The sequence below is a fragment of the Periplaneta americana genome, chromosome 13 (genome assembly GCF_040183065.1).
Source record: "Periplaneta americana isolate PAMFEO1 chromosome 13, P.americana_PAMFEO1_priV1, whole genome shotgun sequence".
Lineage (NCBI taxonomy): Eukaryota > Metazoa > Arthropoda > Insecta > Blattodea > Blattidae > Periplaneta > Periplaneta americana.
Window position 1 is genome coordinate 134,633,083 of NC_091129.1, and position 15,759 is coordinate 134,648,841.

Here is a 15,759-nt window from a genome sequence, read left to right on the forward strand (position 1 = left end):
GCCATTTACATTTGTTAATGTTGTTCCAAGGCGTTTGGATTTTTCCACTTCTTCAAATGATAAAGGGTGAATTTCCAATTTTTGTATCTCCATTTTGTACTATGTTCTGGTCACGAGACATAATCACATACTTTGTCTTTTGGGAATTTACTTCCAAACAAACCTCCTTATTTGCTTCAAGTAAAATGTTCGTGTTTTTCCTGTAGTTTGTGGATTTTCTCCTAATATATTCACGTCATCCGCATAAACTAGCATCTGATGTAACCCGTTCAATTCCAAACCCTTTCTGTTTTCCTGAACTTTCTTAAGCTACATTCTACCCAGAGAAATCCCAAATTTTCTACAACAAACTTCCTGAAATATGCATACCAAGATTAAGTGTACACAATGCATTAAAGACGCTACACAGGTCATCTCATTACAGAGCATTTAAAAGCAGTTCTTCGACAAAAGAGACTATCTGCTGCCATATAATTGCTACAAACAAGGTCATTAGCCGGGCTTCAGTTCCGTCTTTCATTTCGCGCGACAGAAACCCTTGAATTTAAATGAAGGCAGCGTAACGTGATGGAAATCTCAAAGCTCTCAGCAAGCGATATTAATTATGCACATTCTCAGAGTAACTTTTGAAAGTGTTTTGTACAAACTCCTCTGTGAGACAGGCACATTCTGCTAGATCCGCACTGAGGGAAGTATGTTTAAACATTTATGTTGCACCCCATTACAAATTTTCATCCAAATTTGTCGAAGTTTTTATTTATTTTAGTAAAAATTCTTCTTTTTCATTAGGTACCACGACTTCGTAGAGATTTTTGATCTTCTTAACTATTTTCCACCATTCATTCCTGTTTTGGATATGTTTTGGCCAATTTCTTATATCCATCTTTCTCATGCCTTCTAAGACGTCATCTATCTATCTGCTTTTTGATCTTCCTCTGTTCCTTGTGTTTATTGGTTTCCAATTACAGCTCCCTCTGAATAATCTATCTTCCTTCATGCTTTACATGTCCAAACAAACTAGTCTTTGCGCCTTTCTGTAGTTTACTATGTTTTATAAAAATTATCATTTTTAAATATATGAGCATACGAGGGTTGAGGGGCAAAGAAGGCCTGACGGCCTTATCTCTACCAGGTTAAATAAATAAATACTAATACTAAACAATTAAAATTAACGAACAATGTCAGTGCAGTGAAACTTCCCAATAGCGGACACCGCCGGGGAAAAATTAAATGTCCGTTATTGAGAAGTGTCCGCTATTTATAAAATCTTTAGTATGTATACAGTACATTAAAATTTCTCATACATATTCAATACTATATTTTACAGTATAGTACAGTAGACCGTGAGATTGTTTACAATATTCATCCAGAGAGAAATCGTACCAGTAAATGTTTTGTAAATGAAATAAACATCAGTCACTGTAGGCTACCACTTTACCTTACACAAAGAAATCTAGAATTGCATTCTCAGTGTATGATTTTAAAATAACATCCTTGTTTCTCATAATTTCACTAACCTGAGTTTTTCCCACATTAAACTTTGTGGCCAGCTCACGAACACTTAATTTCTCCTTCTCACTATGCTTTACACTAATGGAGGAAATGCAAGAGAAGACATGAGAAGAACGAGTGAAGGAATGTAGCGACTACCAGATATTAGTGATTGTCAGGACTGAAAAGACAGGGCTTTGGAGAGGTTATTAGCGAAGAAGAAGAGTGCTAAAAAGTGAGTGCAAGAAAGTTAGGGGTGGCAAAAGTGTAAGAAAAGGAACAGAGAAGAAAGTGTTAAGTGTAAGAAGATAAGGTAAGAGCGTAATAAGATAGACTATCAAACAATGAATACAAGAGAATTAAAGTGGGGGAAAAAAAAAAACATCTGAACAAATGTGAAGTGGAATGAGAGAGAAATTGCAAGTGTAATTAAGTGAATTAGATATTTCATGTTTTTCAATTTTATGGGTCGGGAGTAGTATCAGGGGTACTACAACTGTAGGAGTATTATAGAAATAAATATATGGAAAGAGATAATAAAATAGGAAATTTAGGAGTGAAGCGAAGGGAAAGAGATCAATACGTAAATAAACAGAGGATAGAGAAAAAAAAATAAGTGATGTAAGTGTTGTAAAATAGAGTAAACGAAAAAGTCAGCAAGTAATGTAGGAGAAAATAGCGGGAAAACAATGATTAAGAGTAGGTAGGATTTGAGGGTAGAGAAGAAAATAAATAAATAATGCAAATTATTAAGGAAGGAATATTCAAAATTTAATAGGTGAGGGAGAAATGGAAGGGAGACAGCCTAGATAGGAGGGAGAGAATAGAAGAGGATAGGGAGGGAAGGACATATAGCAATTCAGTCATAACAGAACATTAGAAAGTAATCAAGAAATTCTCGGCAAAGACTACATTAATAGAAAAGAGTTGTATGTATTAAGGGATGGTGGATCGAAAAACAGAAATGTGAAGGTCCACCATAACTGTGAATTGTAAAGTTGACTGACAAATATCATATCATCATATCATATCACTATGCTTTACAATATCCACTTTCTCTTTTAGTGACAAACTTTTACGTTTTTGTGGCATTTTTAATGTGACTGTACTTCCGAACACTCAAACTAAGAAAGTACGGACTACTCACGTACAGTATCACAATAATTGACAACTGTGCTGCTTACTAGTGTTGCCAACTCGATTCTTAAAAATCCGCTGTGAAGCCGTGCAGAAACCGCTAAATTGTTATATTGTCAATATAAAATTATATTATTTTGCCGCTGTGAGTGTTAAAAATACCCGCTAAATCTCTATATCAGCAATACAAATTTCATAAATTTTACCCGCTAAACTAACGCCGAAAAAAGCTAGATCTAGCGGGAAAACCGCTGGATTGGCAACACTGCTGCTTACCTTCAATAAAGTACAAGAACGTTCAAATGCACGATAATGATTGTTGCAAAGAATTCCGTTAGAATTCCGTTTAATTTACAACCGTCTTTTTATTCTTTTTTCCCCCCTTTCACACTGTCCGTTATTTGGATGTTTTAATTGTTGTTGGGAGATACATTTCAGTGTCCGCGTCCGTTATTGAGAATGTCCGCTATATTTGGAAGAATTTTATCATAAGGACCATTGTTATTTTGCAGGGGAATTTTAAAATGTCCGCTATTGAGAAGTGTCCGTTAAGAGAAGTTTCACTGTATTATTAAAAATATGACTAAGTTTATGGAATTACATAGATTATACAGTAAGCCTATAATAATAGCTTAAGGTATTTATCTAGGTACTCTGGAGAGAAAAATTTGCAATTTTTATATACTTTTTAAAAATTATTTTTTCCTTGATTTCTTGACACAAAATAAACCCCTCAAATATTTTTGGGGAGCAGGGGAGTAAAATCAAAATGCCCCGTACGATAATATGTTCACATATAATGACATAATTTATTGTAAATCGTTTACATATCTATTCTGTCACATTTTAGTGACTTACAGAATCTGTTTCATTGTCTAAGAGACTTAATTCAGTGATCAAATATTTAATATACAAATATATATTACATAAAGATACACTAATCCATAAACTAATAGCTGCGATTATACTACGATCGTTCGAAATTGTCATTCTAAACAGATATAGGCTATTTCTTTATGTCAATCATCCATCCATTCTCCATAGGTAACTTTAATCTCACACACGGGAACCTGTTATTAGACTGCAGTACCAAAGACAAGTGCTTCATTCGGTTCCATCCCCAGACTGGTTATGGATATAATCTCACTGAAACAAAACATTATTGCATTGTGATTAAATTCAGCACCATGAGGAGCCACCAGCGTAGCTCAGTCGAAAGAAGCGCTTGCCTTCTAATCCATCGCTTATGCATGGTTTACTAGTAACGTTTTCTGATCCAACTCTGCATAAGTCTCGTATAAAGACTATACACGGTTTATTACAGGGACATCATTTTATTTTTACTTCAATTTTTATTGTACCTGAGTTTTGGAATGTACTTCACTCCCACCCCTCTACTAGTAAACATACAATCGTTCGCCACACAGAGCCAAAGCCGCGTATGCAGTACTGAGTTAGTGAGTATAGTACGTTCCAGAAATATATTCGCGATTTCCAGTGACGAAAGAGTTTTCAATATTGAATCATATTTTTGCATAGGTACTGTCGTCCGTTTGCCTACGTCGCATCCTGGTTTCCCCCACCTGCTTATGTTTGCCCCTCTGTAAAGTCTAGTAGCTGGGCTGTCTTAGCTCTTTTCTGAAAAGATAAATTTCTGTTAGGAATTGGACGTCTACGTAATATTATACAACTGTTTAAAATAACTTAAGTAAAAGGGCCTCGTTAAGTAATTAACTGTCACGTGATCCCTCCCCCTTTCTACGACCCTGCGATATAACCACTTGGACGGACAATAGATAGCATTTCTGAGTAATTTTATCTTTTCGGATCGGGCAGAAGTGAAGATTAAATTTACAGTACGTAAAGTACTCTTTTATAGAGTAGGTACAGAATTATTTCAACATGAGTTACTAGTACGAAGGACGAAACTGGTAATTGGAATTAGGTACAATAGTCTATAGTGCAGTAATGTGCACAAAAGAACTGAAGCCTGTATCGAAATGAACGGACACCATTTTAAAAATGTGTTTAAATATCCATATTATAATTATTTTTCAATTTAACTTCATTCTCTATATTGTACGCTAATGTGCTGTAACAGTACAATATACACTGCATAATTAATACGTCCGAATGGATAGCTCAATTCGTGAGTAAAAACACTAAGTGTTAATATAATACTGTATTTTGGTTAAACAAAACCTAATGAAAATTATCAAACTTAAAATTGCGATATTTCCTAGTTTACATAAATGGATCAACTACTTTTCTTCCCTCCTATACGTAGTAAAGTGATTTGTATTTTACTCCAGTATCATCGAACTCCAGTCTTGGAAGGGGGAGCAAGCGGTGTTTCCGGTTCTAGACCTCTAATTCAAAGATATAGCCAGATTAATATTAAAAATATTAGTAAAAATAAAATGATGTCCCTTGTAGTAAGAGCGTTGAAGTGCTGAAATGTAGTTTCAAAACGTATTGAGTATAAAGTTCTCTCTCAAATAAATTATTAAATTTTGACATTATCTTTTAATTTTCATACTTATCATAACATTATAAATTAATTGTGGTTCTTAATACATTCCTAAATGATGTGGTTCAATATACATTTTAAATAATTTTAATTATATTTTACGATATTGGAATTTCTTGAATCATATCACTCTCTCTAGAGTCACAATCGGGATCAGTTTTATTTATGACTTACCCCGGCATGCGCTTGGAATGAACGCTGGCAACGTATAATCTTAGATCGTCTCCAAGACCGTCAAACAGCTCTGTCACATTCAGCATCTCTTTCGTTGCAGCAAAGTTCAACAGCGCTATATACGACTCCATACCTTCCAAAGCTCTAAAATCAAATTTTTCAATTACTATTGTTTTGCTTGTCCTGCTATTATACATTTTAATTTCATTAAAATATTTTAACTCAAATCTATAAAATTCAGTATTAGGGATAATGAAAATGTTTGTTTTCTTCACAAGGCTCTTAGCACCATGAGAGGCCACCACCGTAGCTCAGTCGGCAGAGGCGCTTGCCTTCTGATTCGGAGTACGCTTGGACTGATTACCTGGTTGAGGTTTTCCGAGGTTTTCTCTAACCGTAAAGCAAATATCAGGTAATCTATAGCGAATTCTCGGCCTAATCTCGTCAAATACCATCTCGCTATTAGGCTACATCGACGCTAAATGACCTAGTAGTTGTTACAGCGTCGTTAAATAACGGACAAGAAAAACACCACGAGCTATACAGAATGGAATAAAATTTATTTGCTTCCTTTTTAGGTATGAATTCATGAAATCAGATGTATGTCGTGTGACCAGAGGTTCTCATAACTAGAACTTGTGGGGCACAAAACAAAACTTGGAGATATTGCCTATCTATTGGCACTCATTGCGGTTTTGGAGCTTTAATAGTTACTTGGATAAAGTATTGTCAAAACGGAACAATAATTTTGGGGAACGGTGTAGGTAACTTAAAAATTAAATATATATAATGTTTTATTTAACGACGCTCGCAACTGCAGAGGTTATATCAGCGTTGCCGGATGTGCCGGAATTTTGTCCCGCAGGAGTTCTTTTACATGCCAGTAAATCTACTGACATGAGCCCGTTGCATTCAAGCACACTTAAATGCCATCGACCTGGCTCGGGATCGAACCCGCAACCTTGGGCATAGAAGGCCAGCGCTATACCAACTCGCCAACCAGGTCGACTATATAATTATATATAGCCTACATTTATATATGTATCAAACCAAACATTAGACAGTTTGAAAGATGGCTATTGTGAGGAGATCTTTTATTCCATTCCTAAACCCATTAAATTCATAAATTTTACCAATCATAAGAGATATTTTTAATTTTTATACAGTACAAATATTTTGAATTCCTTTGTTAAATATCGATGTCCTGCACTTAAAAAAAAATCTGAAATAAAGTTTTTGCCTTTTTCAAAAATCAACCTGGCGTCAAAAGATACATTGCAAGATATCATTGTTGTCTTAATCTCAACTATACAGGATGAAAGGGGTATAACTGCATTAATTTTGAGAACAGAATCTTTAGGTTGTAAGTAACCAAAAAGTCTAATGCCAATTTGGTATTTGAATAACGGTTTAGCCGAAAAAAAAATAACTTTTGTCTAAAGTCTAAATCTCATTTATGGTAAAACTATTGGGTATTGAGAAGTATGAATGATAAGCAGGGAACGGATTTATATGGACTAAAAATATATGAAATATGTAAATATATATGTAGTTATTTTTACCAAAATATGGAATTAAATATGGATTTTTACCAAAATATGGAATTAAATATGGACTTAAAATTATAAAAAAATGACTATGTACGTTAAATATTGGTACATTTTAATCAAACTAAACAAAAAATATAATGGACGTACCTTATCTTCCAATGTAGTTTCAACAAAACACAATTTTTATTGTCTGTTACCATAACAATAGGTTACAAACATTTCTTTCAAGTGCTGAAAAGTGAATCTTCTTCTATTGTCTCTGAGGATAGATTTATACTGACTAAAAGAGCGTTCGACGTCACAAGAAGTAACTGGTACATAATTCAATTTCACAATGTCTGCTGGGGATAAGTCCAAGTTAATCTTCACTGTTGATTCACCACTCATCACAGCAACAACCTTTTGTAGTTCTTCATATCCAGGGTTTTTTGAAAGTACATGTCCACCTTAGCTCTTACTGCATCTGCAACTTTACCTCTACCACGATTCAGTTGTTCCACAGTACTATTTATAATTTCAAAACTTTCAGATAGTGAAAGGTGCCTATTTTGGAGACTTTTGAGCGTTTTTATGATGCATGAAAATGTATGCTGAATGTGAGCTAAGTCATTCTTCACACTTATGTCACAGGTAACTGTTTTCGCAGTATCAATTGAGACTGCATCTTCAGAGTCCAATGCAAGGAGAACATTGTTAATAGAGTCTATATGTTCGGCATAATATTCAACTGCTTCTAGCCATGTACCCCATCTAGTTAAAATTGGCTTTGGTGGCAATGGAATTTCAGGGTACATTTCTTTCAACACGTTAACTCTACTGGGAGCTTTGAGAAATACTTTTTTCACTGATGAAATCAACAAATCTACTTTAGGGAAATTGTCTCTGACCACTTCTGCCACACGATGAAATGCATGCGCCACACAAGTAAAATGAGTCAATTTAGGATATACAACAGCTAATGCTTGTCCAGCTTTGACCATATAAGGGGCAGCATCGCTAATAAAGAATAACACATTATCGTACATAATACCCTTTGGCCACAGGATACCCATAGCTTCGTTGAACAGTTTAACTATAGTTTTGTTATTGCACTTTTCTAGAACATCACAATGTAAAAGAATTCGTTCAGAATATTGTTCACTTAACAAACCGATAACTACATTACCAACAAGTCTACCTTCTTTGTCGGGAGTCTCATCAATGGAAACCCAAATTGAACTATCTTTAATTTCATCTCTTATCTTCTGTATTGTCTCATCGTAGATGAATGGAGCATACGTCTTCCTAAGTGTTGACTCATCCGGGATTGTATGTTGAGTATATTTTTCAAGGAATTCCCTGAAGACCTTATTCTTTAGTTTGTAGAGAGGAATATCAGCAGAGATGAGAGAACGGCACAGGTCGATGTTAAACTCAGATCTTACATTCGATGTTGTTGGTTGTGTTAAAAACAATTGTCTCTGCTTGGAATTTAGTTGTTTGTTGGCCTGATGTTTACTAGTTGTAATGTGTTGTTGCACCAGGAACTTTTGTGTAGATGATACTGCACACTGACACAAATTACAAAATAATATTTTATTGTCAGTTGATAAACCATCTTCTTTAAATTCTGAAATGTAACTTGTTAGTTTTGATTTTAAATTGACTAAATGACGTACTTTTGGCATATTTACCGTCTTTATAGTATGATTTACAAAACTGAACCTATGTGTACTCTGACTGGCATTTAACTGTTGAGCTGCACAACTGAAGTCTGTTAAAAATTTTAAATTAAATTAATACAGTTTTGTAACTTACTTTCCCATTGTTGATAGGACTGCTAATTTTCAAATAACTCTGATGTTAAAGGGATTACTGAACATGTGTTTAAATCTCTATTGTTGAAATGTATTTTTAAAAGTTAATGGAATTTTGTTTTGTTTTATTGTTAAACCTAATATAATATGGACTGTTTTATATGAAATATGGAAAATATATGGAAATTAACGAAAATATGTACTAACCTCTAAAATATGGAAAAATATGGAAAATAAAAGTAGGATTTTTCAACCCTACACATTGTGAAACATAAAGATAATGCAAAATATAAATTATATTAGCTTTATAAGTAAATATGTATTTACATATAAATCCTTTCCCTGATGATAAGATTTCAACGCGAAGAACAAGCCGAAAAAAATATTCCTTTGTCAATTCTTCGATAAACGCTTCATTTGTGTGATGTACAAAATTAACTGATTGAAAACGTATTTACAGTGTGACGGAAATCTGGCATCCCTGCACTTAAGAGTTGCTAGGAAAATGTACACTGTCTATCTGCGTTCTTACGTTGTATCTCAGCTGTAGCGAGTCTTATGCCAGTCTGTTCGTAGAATTCTAAAGGTGAAGTCAATAAAGGACAATACCAACATTTAATAATCGTGAATAGGCCTGCCTAGATATGCTTTAAATTTATGGGGAATCAAGCATTGCGCTTTTGCAACATTGCAACGTATGCATTTCCAGTCTCTCAATACAAACTCAATTTTTTTTTCAATAACCATTATAGACAGAGAAACAATTATTCGAACTTATCTACTAGTTTTCTTGCTATATATTACTACGTAGTTCAAAATAAAGCAGTTATATCTCTTTCACCCTGTATAAGTAATAATATTGTAGTCATTAACCAGACACAGAATGTAGACATTCTTTTGAAATTAATGAAAACGTTTCTAAGAGGTATCAAAATAGTACATTATGCAACGAACCTATAATGGTAGTAATTAAGACGCAAGTATGTTTATGAAACGAGCGAAAGCGAGTTTCATAATTGTCATACGAGCATCTTAATTACCATTATAGGCAAGTTTCATACGACTTTTTATGCTCGACCATATTTCTAACTCGAAATTATTCATAAGTATTCATGTTATTCTTATCTGACTGGGGAACGGAAGCGACCTTGTGCAATATCTCGTAAATTGTGAGATGTGCGCATACGCGAAAGTATTGATTTTTTCCGAGAAACAAATGTCATTGACCTTAATATAATCTAGAGAATAAAATAAACATTAATCTTTATATAATCTTGAAATTGATTTAGACATTGAAAAACGAGATGACAAATTGAATTTATTTGAATATTATTTACAATTAACGCTAATTATTATAGTAACAGAACATAACCTTCTGCGACAGTTTTGGATTTCCAGCCTCCGTCACGTTTCGCTAGTTGTCTTTCGATTGCATATCCGAGAATAATCTATACTAGCGCTTTCATATTGCTACAATGGTGTTTCCTGATTGGTGGAACACCTGAACTTTAATGAATAGGTGTACTTTAATACGATCCATTAAAAGGCTGCTACCAGGTGTATAATTACTACATTTCGGCATGGTCGAGCATAAAGTAAATTTTGTTTGTAGAGATATCTTCGCCATTTTCACTATATTTCTCCAGTCGAAGTCCTGAAGAAAGTAAAGATAAAACTGGAAAATAGACTTGTGTTTTTCTGAAGGTAGCAAGGTACGAAATTCTGTTGTATAAAATTGGAGGAACATAGAGAACTATATGGGAAAAAGTACAATGCAATAGCGTATGTCCTTAAATGAAACCAAGTAGCCTACAACGAGAGTACCTGGATACCACGAGGACGTTGTCGTTCACGGCAGCGACTTCGTAATTCCCATGCTGAATGGTTCTAGTCTTACGTAGATCCATCAGTTGCTTGTACACTTTATAATGACTCCTGATTTCACGTTTCTGCTGTGCTAAGCTGAGATTCTTGTACTGATTATTTAAGGGAAGCCACGTTGAAGAATTTGAAGAGAAACCTTCAAAGAGAAAATACACCCACGTCAAATCACTATTGCGACAGTGCACACAAAGATTCGTAAATTTCTTAAAATTGCTGAAACTCAGAGGCATCATGTTTCGAGAACTAGGCTACCATTTTTTCAAAGAAAATTTAACAACAGAATATAAAAGACAAATACAGTTGCATTTGCATCATTATCATTATCCACGTCATCGTCATAATCAGTTGACTAAGAGTGGACGCTATTCTGAAGGCTAGAGACAGAAAAATGATATCCCTGACTCTTAAACTTTATGATATTTACAGTTATTTGAGTATATACGGTGCATATATTTTATCTTTCCACGCTCGCATGGTCAGCTGCGCTGTGCACTGCCGATTGCGCTTTACCTCCGCGAGCATGGAAAGATAAAATGTACGCATTATACATAATGTTATCTTGAAGGGGGATAACAAATCCTAGAAATTCGTCCATCTGAAAATGTTCACGTTGCCCCCAGCTAGGCGCATTACCAACCATACAACCCTCACCAGCTACTACGCTAAATTTCGCTGAGTATCTATTTTTCGAGCAGGTAAACCCACTCTTCCCTAGACCAATCGTCTCCGTGACTCTCCAGCTAGCAATCGGAGAATGTTAATGTAACAAAATTATTTACTCTGACTACTTGCTTCAAGAATCTCTACACATTTACGAGTGACTGTAAACATTTTGTGTGTTTCAAATGAAATATTTTTCCTTCTTTCTGAAAAAAAAGTGTTTCATTCTTTTCTATTGAAGTGCTGCTAAATCCTTCTATTTAATTACTTACAAATGGCTTTTAAGGAACCCGAAGGTTCATTGCCGTCCTCACATAAGCCCGCCATTGGTCCCTATCCTGAGCAAGATTAATCCAGTCTCTATCATCTCACCCCACCTCCCTCAAATCCATTTTAATATTATCCTCCCATCTACGTCTCGGCCTCCCTAAAGGTCTTTTTCCCTCCGGTCTCCCAACTAACACTCTATATGCATTTCTGGATTCGCCCATACGTGCTACATGCCCTGCCCATCTCAAACGTCTGGATTTTAAGTTCCTAATTATGTTAGGTGAAGAATACAATGCGTGCAGTTCTGTGTTGTGTAACTTTCTCCATTCTCCTGTAACTTCATCCCGCTTAGCCCCAAATATTTTCCTAAGCACCTTATTCTCAAACACCCTTAACCTATGTTCCTCTCTCAGAGTGAGAGTCCAAGTTTCACAACCATACAGAACAACCGGCAATATAACTGTTTTATAAATTCAAACTTTCAGTTTTTTGGACAGCAGATTGGATGATAAGAGCTTCTCAACCGAATAATAACACGCATTTCCCATATTTATTCTGCGTTTAATTTCCTCCCGAGTGTCATTTATATTTGTTACTGTTGCTCCAAGATATTTGAATTTTTCTACCTCTTCGAGGGATAAATCTCCAATTTTTATATTCCCATTTCGTACAATATTCTCGTCACGAGACATAATCATATACTTTGTCTTTTCGGGATTTACTTCCAAACCGATCGCTTTACTTGCTTCAAGTAAAATTTCCGTGTTTTCCCTAACCGTTTGTCTATTTTCTCCTAACATATTCACGTCATCTGCATAGACAAGAAGCTGATGTAACCCGTTCAATTCCAAACCCTCTGTGTTATCCTGAACTTTCCTAATGGCATATTCTAGAGCGAAGTTAAAAAGTAAAGGTGATAGTGCATCTCCCTGCTTTAGCCCGCAGTGAATTGGAAAAGCATCAGATAGAAACTGACCTATACGGACTCTGCTGTATGTTTCACTGAGACACATTTTAATTAATCGAACTAGTTTCCTTCTATTAGAGCACTGATCTCCAAGCGCCTAGCTTTGTTTTGTTTCGGCTTGTCGCTGAACACCAAACCTGAACTGTGTACGCTGCGCTATTCTCCATACATAGCTACACTGTTGCGAGTTGCTTGGAGCTTCTAGGTAACCAAACGCAGGACTACTTATTTCAGACAAGTACTGACATCACAAAACAAAAAATCACCAGCGTTCGAAATTTCTGCACAGATCCATATACACTAGTGCGAAACTTTCGTAATGTCACGAAAGTTATATTGGTATAACTGAGGAGAGAACTCTATAAACATTTGAAGGTATGTAAACGGAGTTCGAAAGGAACTAACTCTGCGCTAGTTTAGCCAAGATAAACACTGCATTTATACTTGTTTTTTTTTTAAGATGGGACATGACAGTTAAGCGGCCGAGCTTGCCATGTTGCCAATATGGACTACCACACTGCCAGCTGATGGAAGCTAGCAATTGTCGTTAAGATGGATGACATTAAAACATTCATTGACAATTGACGCGAAGGTAAGAAAACAATACAAAAATCGACAGAGAATGAAAGACGAAACATACCAATGCTAACATTGTGTCGCCAAGAGAGCTATTAAGCACTCGCCACGTGGGAACTGTAAAGGCTGGTTCACAATAAACCGGAAACGAGAATCGGAACGAAAACGAAAACGGTAAAATTGTTAAAGTGTGTACATTTAAATGTGAGCATTCACAATTAACGAAAAGCTTGCCGGAGCCCGGGATCGGGAACGGAAAGTTGGCCAAGTTTCAACTTTGGCGTTCACGTTTCCGATCACAGCCCACTAGATTCATTCTATTGCCATCTAAAAGCTATTTTGTCGTCGTATATTTTGTAGCAAGAAGACCGTGACATAACCTATGCATTATTTTGTTCTGTGCTGTGCATCATGGAGCAAGTTTCATTTGATGAGATTCTAATATTGAGTGTTGAGGAAAATCCTCAAGTTTACGATAAGCGACGCGCCTCGTGTAAAGATGAGAAAATGAAGGAGAATATGTGGCTTTCAATAGCTGCATCTTTGAACACCGATCAGAAGCGAATCATATTTTATAACTGTATTGGTTGTATTACACACTACATATTCATGCTTCAATTAAACAATTATTGTTGTGTTCATTTTTGTTCTATTACAAATGTTTCTTCTCTAATTATTTTACGTTATGGTAGACTTAAAATAGGTTGTGATAATAAAGATGCATGGGCATATTTATAGTACCGTACCTAATGAAATGTTTCAGTTGAAATTTCGAAGTTGGTTAACCTGTGTTATGTTGGCTGCCTTTACTCATGAGAGAACGCCATTGGTCAATTATACACAAATAATATCAGAATGCGTAATCTCGACTTTACATATCGTTATTGACATACATATCGTCTACGTTCTCGGTTTATTGTGAATCAAAAATGTTCATATTCATATCCTCTACTTCTCGTTTTCATTCTGGTTCTCGTTCCCGGTTTATTGTGAACCACCCTTAAGTTTGGCAACTCAACCGTTGTTACCATAGCAACAGGCCTACCACGGTATGTGACATTCAATTGTTTTTCCGATCGCAACGCTCCTGTCATGTCCCATCTTTCAAAAAAACAAGTATAGGGGCGTGATCCCTCATCAGCAATTTTACCGGTGATTATGCCTCTTTACTTTCATAACCAATGGAAATTCTTGCGTAATTCTATTGTTTACAATCAATGTGTAAAAATAATACACATATTAAATCGTCTCGAAGTTAATGAAACTGTCATAATTAATGATTTGATAAGATATCTGAAGCAAGCGAACAATGCGCTTCCAACATTTCAAATGTTTCGGCAGGTTCAGACATTCATTTTTTTCGGAATTCTCATTTGAGTGGAGAAACAAACAACAGCTATTTTTGTAGTGAAACAGTTAAACGGTGCGAAAGGTTTTATCGAAATTGTATTCCAGCAGATCATAAACAGTAAATTGTGGACACATTATTTTCAAGTGCTTACTATGTTTTAATATTGCTGACTTAAGCCATGTTACTGTATCTCCCACATGGTGCATAATTGCGTTTGTAAGACTGCAGTGGTTAACTGAAGTGAACCCCACATTATATTCGTACCTGCGCTTGTAGTATTGTCCCAGTGGAAAGGCGCTCTCTCCAGGTCTCGGGTTCTTTCCAAGTAGCGGTCGGAGCCAGAATGAACGCCCCGCACGTCGCGGCACTGCTCCCACGTGACGTTGGTGTTCTCCATGCCGATCTCTTCGCCGTAGTACGTGACAGCGACGCCAGGCAGCAGCATAGCCAGGATGTTCATCGCATCCACGAGGTGTGTTCCCAACCGACTTGCGACTCGATGCTGATCGTGGCTGCCTAACTGCAACAGCAGAGCAAATAAATCACTGTGAAGATCATAAAGAGACACATAAGCAAAATTTCAGCGATGATATAAACTTGACCAGCACATTAAAAAGTTTTGAATTATTATATTTTTATTCTATTTTATTTTATTTTATTTATTTATTTAACCTCGTAAAGATAAGGCCATCAGGCCTTCTCTTCCCTTCTACCAGGCGATTACAACTACAGTATTAAGAATACAATTACAATTATAATTACAATTAATATTAAATTTACAAATATAATAAATGTTATGTTTTATTTAACGACGCTCGCAACTGCAGAGATTATATCAGCGTCGCCGGATGTGCCGGAATTTTGTCCCGCAGGAGTTCTTTTACATGCCAGTAAATCTACTGACATGAGCCTGTCGCATTTAAGCACACTTAAATGCCATCGACCTGGCCCGGGATCGAACCCGCAACCTTGGGCATAGGAAACCAGCGCTATACCAACTCGCCAACCAGGTCGACAATATAATAAAAATCAAAGTACTAAAAGATTAGAAATATCACTTTTGTTGACGTCGTACAAAATTTTGTCCAATATCCTTTTGAGAAGATTAACTCCGTACGTAGATGAAATTACTGGGGATCATCAGTACGGTTTTCGGCGTAATAGATCGACTATCGATCAGATTTTTTTGTATTCGACAGATAATGGAGAAAAAAATGGGAGTATAAGGGTACAGTACATCAGTTATTCATAGACTTCAAAAAGGCATATGACTCGGTTAAGAGGGAAGTATTATATGATATTCTTATTGAATTTGGTATTCCCAAGAAACTAGTTCGATTAATTAAAATGTGTCTCTGGTGCTTTTCCAATTC

The 15,759-nt window shown here is 35.7% G+C and overlaps 1 pseudogene; it reads right to left on the reverse strand.

Moving 5' to 3' along the window:
- Positions 1-3,339: 3,339 nt before the first annotated feature.
- The window catches only part of LOC138712452 (maltase A1-like), a 46,103-nt pseudogene continuing 33,683 nt past the window's right edge, over positions 3,340-15,759 (reverse strand).